The following is a 9,790-nucleotide window of genomic DNA, read 5'->3' on the forward strand; positions in this document are numbered from 1 at the left end:
ATTTTTAAGCTTGCTCTTTATGGTCCATTAAAAATATCATTTGAATGGGAATGGGAAAGGAGAATTGTCCCTTGTATGGCTTCTCTGAGAAGGCTTGGCAGACTGCAGGCCTGTACTTTAAACAGAACACTGTCTGCTAACACTGGGTTAGCAGGGTCCGTTTCATCTTGCCTTTCATGGTTTACTTTATAGGAGACCATGCTTTTGGGAGACACAAAGCATAGACCAAAGAAAGGTATGTTCTGGGGCTTGACATAGCATCTTTATGGTTGGCGGTCCTCAGGAAGGCATTTTCTTTACCAGGTTGCATCCTGAAGAGATGGGTGCACACTGGAAGATAGAGAACGTGCTATTATATTGATTTGATCATAGGGAACAAACATTCCACAAACACACTGTTCTTCGGACATGCTGCTGTTTTAGTCACTCCCAAACCAGGGAGGTGATCTTTTCTCTCCGACTGGTATATCAGAGTTCTTGCCCTTTTTCAGTCAGGCATTGACAGAATTTTTAATTTGCAATTCCTTGCTGATTTGGGCTTTTTAGGAGTAGAGTTAACCTCATTTCAGAAGACTTGGAATAATGTCAAAGGTAGAGCCTCCCATTGATCATATTCAATGATCATGAAGAAGATGAAAAATCATGATTTGGGGAGCAGTCTGCTTCTCCCTGTTGCTGCTAATGTCTTTGTCCTCTTCTGGGGTGCAGACGTGTGCATTAAATTTGTAGAGGTCTGGAAAACAGAACCTTAAATTCCCATCACCAAAGTATGTATTAGTGATGGTATTTTAGATTTATTAAATGATTTTTTGATAACATAGTTCATATATGTAGGGGACCTTAAAATAACTTTGCTTGTTTTTGAATCTTCCCCAAAGGTTGGTGCATGAGAGGCTCTGTCATCAAACAGGAAATGTACTTAGGTGTCTGTTGAAAGAGATTTCACCACCCTCCTGCAGCAAGGGGTGGGCTTAGACAGACCTGGGTCCAAGGTGGCCATCTCCCAGAGGGAGCTAAAGTCTGAGGGATGAGGTGGAGTTGGCCAACTGAAAGGGGTGTGCCATGGAGGAGAGCAAACCATCAGGTGCAGCGAAGCGTGGTTCAGACACCTTCCAGCAGCCTGGTGGGGCTGGATTCAGGGCGATGGGAAGCACATGGAGAGACTTGGACAGACACAGGCGGGGAGCAGGGACAGGACCTGCAGAGGTCTGGTAAGTTGTAATTATGTACTTAGGCTTCATCAATCTCCCTCCTTCTTCAGGCCGACTTGTTCTAGTTTTTCTGAAGTTTCTCATGTGACATAGCTTTGAGAATGACCTGGAGGACTGGGCGTGGCTCTGCTGGTGTGGGGTGACTAAGGCCACTGGACAGTGGTGTGGAGGTCTCAACAGGCCAAGGGGTGGCCCAGACTTGGGGTTGCATCCTGGCTGTGCAGTGGACGTCACCCACGACTTTGGCACAGTGTACGCGTTTTTTCAGTTCTCTGGACTTTGTTCTCTACCTGTATGTCTGGGGCATGGTTATTGGGGTTAAATAAGGTGTACACGAGGCGTTGGGCATGGTGCCTTATGGTGGCACATGCTCGAGATGCCAGGCCACATCTCTGTGGTAATGCAGCTCATTGTGACCAGAGCTGCTTTCTTTCACTGGCTTGAGTCACATCTCTGGCTCTCACCGAGCCTACAAGTAACTAAAATCCTGTTGTTTTTTAAAATTTTTAAGTTCATTTATTTATTTTGAGAGAGAGCGCACACACAAGTGGGGGAGGGGCAGAGAGAAGGAGAGGCAGAATCCCAAGCAGGCTCCGCACCATCAGCACAGAGCCCAATGTGGGGCTTGAACTCAAGAACTGTGAGATCATAACCTGAGCTGAGATCAAGAGTTGGATGCTTATCCAACTGAACCACCCTGGTGCCCCAATCCAGTTTTTTTTTTTTAAACTAAATTCCCATAGCCACTGTCTGGCCTGTGAGGAACCCGCATGAAGAACTGAATTCTGCTCCTGTTGAGCTAGGCTGTGGTTGTGGACTGTGAAAATGTTTCAAATGACATGCTGGCTATTCCTCCCAGATTTGTGTCATCTTCAAACCTATTTCCTGTGTCTTTGTCCATGTCTAGGCTAACCCCGATGCACAGGATAGAGTTGGCCCCCTATTAGAAATCTTCTTTCAGGTCAGTAACTGCATTATTTGTATTCCCATTCAACCCCCATTCTTCCATCCCATTATCATCCATTTGTGTGGAAATCATGCTGTACTATTTTCACAGTATTTTGGTGATTAACCCAATAATCCTATCAGAAAAAAATATTAGTACAGCACAGCACGGTACTTGTGAAGTGCTGGCTTCTAGCATTCCCTGTGTTCTTTACTACAGGCTTACTGACCATCTGCTTCATCATCGATTTTAGAATGTTTTCAGGAATCCACATCTCACTGGCCTGTGTGCTGTGCCCGGAATCTGTCTTTTGAAACTGATATTTTTGACATTTTTGGTCTTTTCTCTCCTCTTTTCTCTTCAGAAGACTATTTTTCAGAGTTATGAGTAGTAAGTCTGTTCCGTGATAATTCTATAAGTTATTTCAGGACTTTTGAAACTTTAGTTCATTCAGAGAGTCTATCTCTTCAACCACCATTGGCATCAAGTCCCCTTTTATGATTTTTTTTTCCTTTTTGAAGCTTGAAACATTTGCCTTACAGTAGTAGATAAAATCACTACCTGGGATGCCTGAGTGGCTCAGTCAGTTAAGCATTCGACTTCAGCTCATGATCTCAGGGTTTGTGAGTTCGAGCCCCACGTTGGAGTCTGTGCTGACAGCTCAGAGCTTGCAGCCTGCTTTGCATTCTGTGTCTGCCTCTCTCTACCCTCCCCTGTTCACGCTCTCTCTCTCTCAAAAATAAATAAACATTAAAAAATGTTTTTAATTTAAAAAAATCACTATGGGGTGCCTTGGTGGCTTAGTCGGTTAAGCGTCCGACTTTCGCTTAGGTCATGATCTCGCGGGTCGCGGGTTCGAGCCCCGCGTGGGGCTCTGTGCTGACTGCCAGCTCAGAGCCTGGAGCCTATTTCAGAGTCTGTGTCTCCCTCTCTCTCTGACCCTCCCCTGCTCACATTGTCTCTCTCTCCTAGAAATAAATAAAAATATTTTTTAAAAAATCACTACGGGGCGCCTGGGTGGCTTAGCAGGTTAAGCGTCCGACTTTAGCTTAGGTCATGATCTCGCGGTTCGTGGGTTCGAGCCCCGCGTCGGGCTCTGTGCCCGACTGCCAGCTCAGAGCCTGGAGCCTATTTCAGAGTCTGTGTCTCCCTCTCTCTCTGACCCTCCCCTGCTCACGCTGTCTCTCTCTCTCTCTCTCCTAGAAATAAATAAAATATAAAAAAAAAAAATCACTACCCTAACTCGAGCATGTATTTGGGACTGAAAGCTATTCTAAGCTCTTTATGTATGTCAACCCGTGTATACCCCACAGCCCTTTTGTTGTTCCCATTTCACAGCAGAGGCGATTGAGACTTAGGGAAGTGAGCTGTCGAGAGGTGTGAAGGGTATGAGATCTTGCCCTGTTTACACAGTAGCCAGCTAGTCGGCCACACAAAATCTCCTGGGTGCCGGCAGCACACGGGAGGCCCCAGTCCGAGACAGGGCTGAGCTTGCTCACAGCACTAGTGGGAGCTGGTGTCAGCATTGATACCAGGTCCCTGCACCCCAGCTTCCACAGATGACACGGAGGAGGGCCAGGTGATGCCTCACACATAGCGGGTCATGCTACAGAAGAATCCAGAAAACCCAAATCTTTGGTAATGCCTGACCTTTGCTCTGGAGAGAGACATGCTCCCTCTCTTCCAAGGCTGTTTGCTACTTAAATATCCTCAGAAATATAGTCTCCAAGCAAAGGCAGTCAACACCTGTTGATGTACAGAGACCAGAAACCGTAAGAGTTGTCGCCTCATAGGAACCTAACCCAAATCAGTCTGTTAGCAGGTAGTGGAGTCAGGGTTCCGAGCCAGGCTGGCAGGCCCCACTGGACGGCCCTGCCATCACAAGGTGAAGGTGCCCTCCTCACACATCGTTCTCCTCACTGACATCGTTCTCATCCCTCCTTTCCTTATCACTCATTCCATCTGTGCTGCGTTACTTCTCAATGTCTGTGTCCAGACCCCCTCTCTGCCCTTCTCTGCTCTTCCCTGAAGCTGACCCATGTGCGCTTGCTTCTGGCTTCCTGTTAAGTTTGGAGCAGGGGAGGCATCTGCTTGGTGTGGGTTTCCTGGCTCCTTCCCTCCACCAAGGCCAAGGCCGCAGCCCCTCCTGGTGGCCTTCTCCCACAGCTCCCACTCTGTTCCCCATGCCACGGCCTGCTGCCGTGGCCCAGCTGCCCTGTTTCAGGGTTTCCTTCTCAGTGAAGTGTGCAGCCCCTCAACTGTGCCTGTGTGCTGAGATTGAAGTTATGGGGGCTGTTGCCAGCTCAGAGTTAATTTCTTTGAAAAATCGTGGGGACTTTTCTCTCTTAGCCCCTCCTATGTCATGTACATTGTTTAATGGTTTTACCTAAACATCTTTCTCTCCTTTAACTTTGAGGTCCCCAAGTCAAGGTCCTGCATTTCAAGTGTTTGCTGCCATAGTGTTGCAGACCAGAGAAGGCCTGGACCTTCTTCCTCTTCTAAAATTCACCTTAAGGGGCACCTGGGTGGCTCAGTTCAGTTAAGCGTTTGACTTTGGCTCAGGTCATGATCTCACGGCTCATGAGTTCGAGCCCCACGTTGGGCTCTGTGCTAACAGCTCAGAGCCTAGAGCCTGCTTCAGATTCTATGTCTTCCTTTGTGTCTGCTTCTTTCCCAGTCACACTCTGCCTCTTTCTCCCAAAAATAAATAAATGTTGAAAAAAAGCATTAAAAAAATAAAACTCACCTTAAAGGTAGAGATGGTGACACCCCCAGTGTCCCCAGGTCTCAACTTCTACCCAGAATATCAGAACTTTTAGACTTACACTGTCCAATACAGTAGCAACTTAGTCACATGTTACTAAATTAAAATTCAATAAATTTAGGAGTGTCTGGGTGGCTCAGTCAGTTGAGCCTCTGACTCTTGATTTCGGCTCAGTCCAACATGGGGCTCTGTGCTGAGTGTGGAACCGGCTTAAGATTCTCTTTCTCCCTCAGCCCCACTCATGTGCTCTCTCTTTCTTTCTAAACTTAAAAATATAACAATATAAAATAAATTACATTAAAAATACCACATGTGTATTTTTATTTATCCATGTGTTCATCAACAGACACCTAGGTTGTTTTCACATCTTAGCCATTTTAAACTATGCTGCAGTGAATATAGGAATGCTGGCATCTCTTTAAGATACTGATTTTGTTTCTGTCACTTATATACCCAGAACTATAATTGGTGGATCATGTGGTAGTTCTATTTTTAATGTTTTTGAGGCACCTCCATACTGTTTTCTGTAATGGCTGTATCAATCTACACCCCTGCTAACAGGCAACAAGCGTTCTCTTTTCTCAACATCCTCACCAACACTTGCTATCTCTTGTCTTTTTGATATTAGCCACCCTCACAGTGATATCTCATTGTGGTTTTGATTTGCATTTCTCTGATGACTAGTGATGTTGAGCCTCTTTTCATGTGCCTATTGGCCATTTGTTTATTTTCTTTACAGAAATGTCCATTCAGCTCCCCTGCTCACAAATCAGGTTGTTAATATTGTTAACATCATCATTATTTTTGCTATTTTTTGACATGTATATAGTTCTTTATGTTTTGGATTTAACTGCTTATCACATATATGCTTTACAAATATTTTCTTCTATTCCATAAGTTGTCTTTTCATTTTGGTAACTGTTTCTTTTGCTGTGCAGAGTCTTTATAGTTTGATTTAGTCTCACTTGTTTTTGCTTTTATTATGTTTGATTTTGGAGAAATCATTGCCAAGGCCAAGATCAAGAAAGCTTTTTTTTTCCCCTGTGTTTTATGCTAGGACTTTTTTTTTTTTTTAATTTTTTGGATGTTTATTTATTTTTGAGAGACAGAGAGACAGAGAGACAGAGCATGAGTCAGGGAGGAGCAGAGAGAGGCAGGGAGACACAGAACTTGAAGCAGGCTCCAGGCTCTGTCCTGACAGCTCAGAGCCCATTGCGGGGCTCAAACTCACAAACTGTGAGATTATGACCTGAGCCGAAGTTAGACGCTCAATGAACTGAGCCGCTCAGGTGCCCCTTATGCAGGAGGGGCATAGGAGTTTTGTGGCTCAGATCTTACATTTAGGTCTTCATTTCACTTTGAGGTTTTTTGTGAGTAGCATAAGATAGGGGTTCAGTTTCATTCTTTGGTATGTGGCTTTCCAGTTTTCCCAGCACCATTTATTGAAGAGACTATAATTTTCCCATTGTGTAAACTTGACACACTTGTCAAATATTAGTTGACTATATATATGTAGGTTTGTATCTGGGCTTTCTATTCTTTTGATCTCCATATCTGTTTTTATGCCAGTAGCATACTGTTTTGATTACTGTAGCTTCGTAATACAGTTTGAAATCAGGATGTGTGATGCCTCAGATTTTTTCTTTCTCCAGATTGTTTTGGCTGTTCAGGGTTTTTGGCGGTTCCATATGAATTTTAGGATTTTTTTTCTATTTTTATGAAAAATGCCAATTGAATTTTGATAGAGATTGCATTAAATCTGTAGATCACTTTGAATAGTATAGATATTTTTAATAATATTAATTTCTTTAATCCATGAACATGGAATATCTATTCATTTATTTGTGTCTTCTTCAATTTCTCTTCTCAGTGTCTTATATTTTTCATGTATAGGTTAAATTTGTTCCTAAGTATTTTATTATTTTTGATGCTATTGTAAATGGGATTATTTTCTTAATTTCTCTTTCAAATAATTTGTTGTCAGTGTGTAGAAGTACAAATGGGAGTGCCTGGGTGGCTCAGTCAGTAGAGCACCCAACTCTTAATTTTGGCTTAGGTCCTGATTCTAGGTTTGTGGGATTGAGCCCTGTGTTAGGCTACATGCTGAGCATGGAGACTGATTAAGAGTCACTCTCTCTCTCTCTCTCTCTCTCTCTCTCTCTCTCTCTCCTCTCCCTCTCCCCTTCTGCCACTTTCCCCCTCTCATGCACTCTCTCTCTAAAAAATAAAAAGAAGTACAAATTATTTTTATATACTGATTTTGCATGCTGCAACTTAACTGAATTTGTTTATTCTAAGAGTTTCTTGGTAGAGTCTTCAGAGTTTTATATATATGATCATGCTGTCTGCAAACAGATAATTTTACCTCTTCCTTTCCAGTTTGGAAATCTTTTATTTATTTTTCTTGCCTAATTTTTCTGCCTAAGACTTCAAAGACTATGTTGAACAGAAATGGGAATAGTGGGTATGTTTGTCTTGTTATTTAAAAAAAAATTTTTTTTTTCCTGAGAGAAAGAGACAGTGTGAGCAGGGTAGGGTCAGAGAGAGAGGGAGACACAGAATCTGAAACAGCCTCCAGGCTCTGAGCTAGCTGTCAGCACAGAGCCCGATGCAGAGCTCAAACCCATGAACAGTGGGATCATGACTCGAGCCGAAACCAGACACTTAACTGACTGAGCCGCCCAGGCACCCCTGTTTGTTTTGTTCTTGATTGGTTTTGATTATTGAGTCTAATTGTAGCTGTGAGCTTGTCATATTTGGTCTTTATTATGTTGAGGTATATATCTTCTTTACATGATTTATTGAGTTTTTATCATGAAAGAATCTTGAATTTTGACAAATTCTTTTCTTCACCTATTGAGGTGAGTATATGATTTTATCCTTCATTCTGTTAATGTAACATATCACAAATTTGCATATGTTTTAACCATCCTTGAATCCTAGGGATAAATCCAGCTCGATCATGGGTATGATCTTTGTAATGTGTTGATGAATTGTGTTTGTTAGTATACTGTTGAGGATTTGCATCTATATTCATCAGGGATATAGGCCTATAATTTTCTTTTTTTGTAGTGTCCTTGTCTGGCTCTGGTATCAGGGTAATGCTAGCCTCATAGTATGAGTTTGGAAGTGTTCCCTCATCTGCAGTTTTGGAAGAGTACAAGAAGGATTGTTAATTCTTCTTTAAATGTTTGGTAGAGTACAGGGGCATCTGGGTGACTCAGTCGATTGAGCATTTGAATTTGGCTCAGGTCATGATCTCATGGTTAGTGAGTTTAAGCTCCACATCAGGGGCACTAATGCTGTTAGCACAGAGCCTGCTTCAGATCCTCTGACCCTCTCTTTCTCTGCCTCTCCCCATTTGTGCTCTCTCAAAAATAAATAAAACATTAGGGGCGCCTGGGTGGCTTAGTCGGTTAAGCATCCGACTTTCGCTTAGGTCATGATCTCGCAGTTCGTGGGTTCGAGCCCCGCGTCGGGCTCTGTGCTGACTGCCAGCTCAGAGCCTGGAGCCTGCTTCAGTCTGTGACTCCCTCTCTCTCTGACTCTCCCCTGCTCACGCTGTCTCTCTCTCTCTCTCCTAGAAATAAATAAAAAAACATTAAAAAAAATTAAAAAAAAAATAAATAAATAAAACATTAAAAAATGTTTGGTAGAGTTCACCCATAAAGCTATCAGGTCCTTGGCCTTTTATTTTTGTGGAGGCTTTTAATTACTGATTCAATCTCCTTGCTAGTAATTGGTTTATTCAAATTTTATATTTCTTCATGATTCAGTCTTGGTAGAAAAAGAACAAACTAAGCTCGAAGTTAACAGAAAAAAGAAATAACAAAGATCAAAGCAGAAATAAATGAAATAGAGACTGGGAAAATGATAGAAAAGATCAATGATAGAAAAGATCGATGAGCTAATTTTCTGAAAAGATAAACAATATTCACAAATCTTTAGTTAAACTAAACAAAAAGGACTCAAATAAGTGAAATGAGAACTGAGAGACCTTGCGGCTGATACCACAGAAATACAAAGGATTATAAGAGATAACTATAAACAATCACATCCCAACAAACTGGATAACCAGGCCAGGTGATGGCAGTGCTGAACACCAGCACTATGTGATATCTCCTGATCCTGCAGAGTTGGCCAGCTCCCTGTGCATGATCACTGGCTGTCTACAGAGGCTTGCACTTGTTGCCATTGGCAACTACACAAGGAGCTGGCCATGGAGGAGGGGTTATGCAAGTGAGGTGTGCAGAGCACTGGGGTGCCCATGGACAAGTTGAAGGGATCTACAGGTAAGACATCTCTATTGGCCTATGGGTAAAGTAGTTAGTAGGATTCACATCTCTTTGATGCTTTTACAGACATGACCCCTGTGCTGGAACAGTTCTGTGCTGGAACCAGAGAAGAATCATCACCATTATGTAAGTGAGTTCACCAAGAGGAAACTGACCTGCTTGAGAGCAAAGAAATAGTGATGGGGCCATGGCTTGAAACTAAGGATCTTGACTGTTGGGACTCATTCGTTTGTTCATTTGTTCATTCATTTGTTCATTCACTCAACAGTCTGTCAACTACTGTACTAGTTGCTGGGCACATACAGACAAATGTAACTGAGCCCTGACCCCAGGATGAAAAATCTGCTGAAAAGACAGGCAGACGGAAACCAGAGCACAGTGATGAGTGCTTCAGTACATTGAGCAACAAAGGCCTCAGAGGATGGCTGAGCAAGCATTCCAGAATATCTGGTGAAGTGACATTTGAGGGGGATTTCCAGAGCAGGTTGGTTGGTGGCTTGGGTACTCTCCTGAGGGCAGCACCCACACTCTAAGCTTTGGACCATGTGGTGTGGTATTGAGAAGAAATGGGCTT

Source organism: Hyaena hyaena, unplaced genomic scaffold (genome assembly GCF_003009895.1).
Source record: "Hyaena hyaena isolate Hyena2069 unplaced genomic scaffold, ASM300989v1 scaffold_579, whole genome shotgun sequence".
Classification (NCBI taxonomy): Eukaryota; Metazoa; Chordata; class Mammalia; order Carnivora; family Hyaenidae; genus Hyaena; species Hyaena hyaena.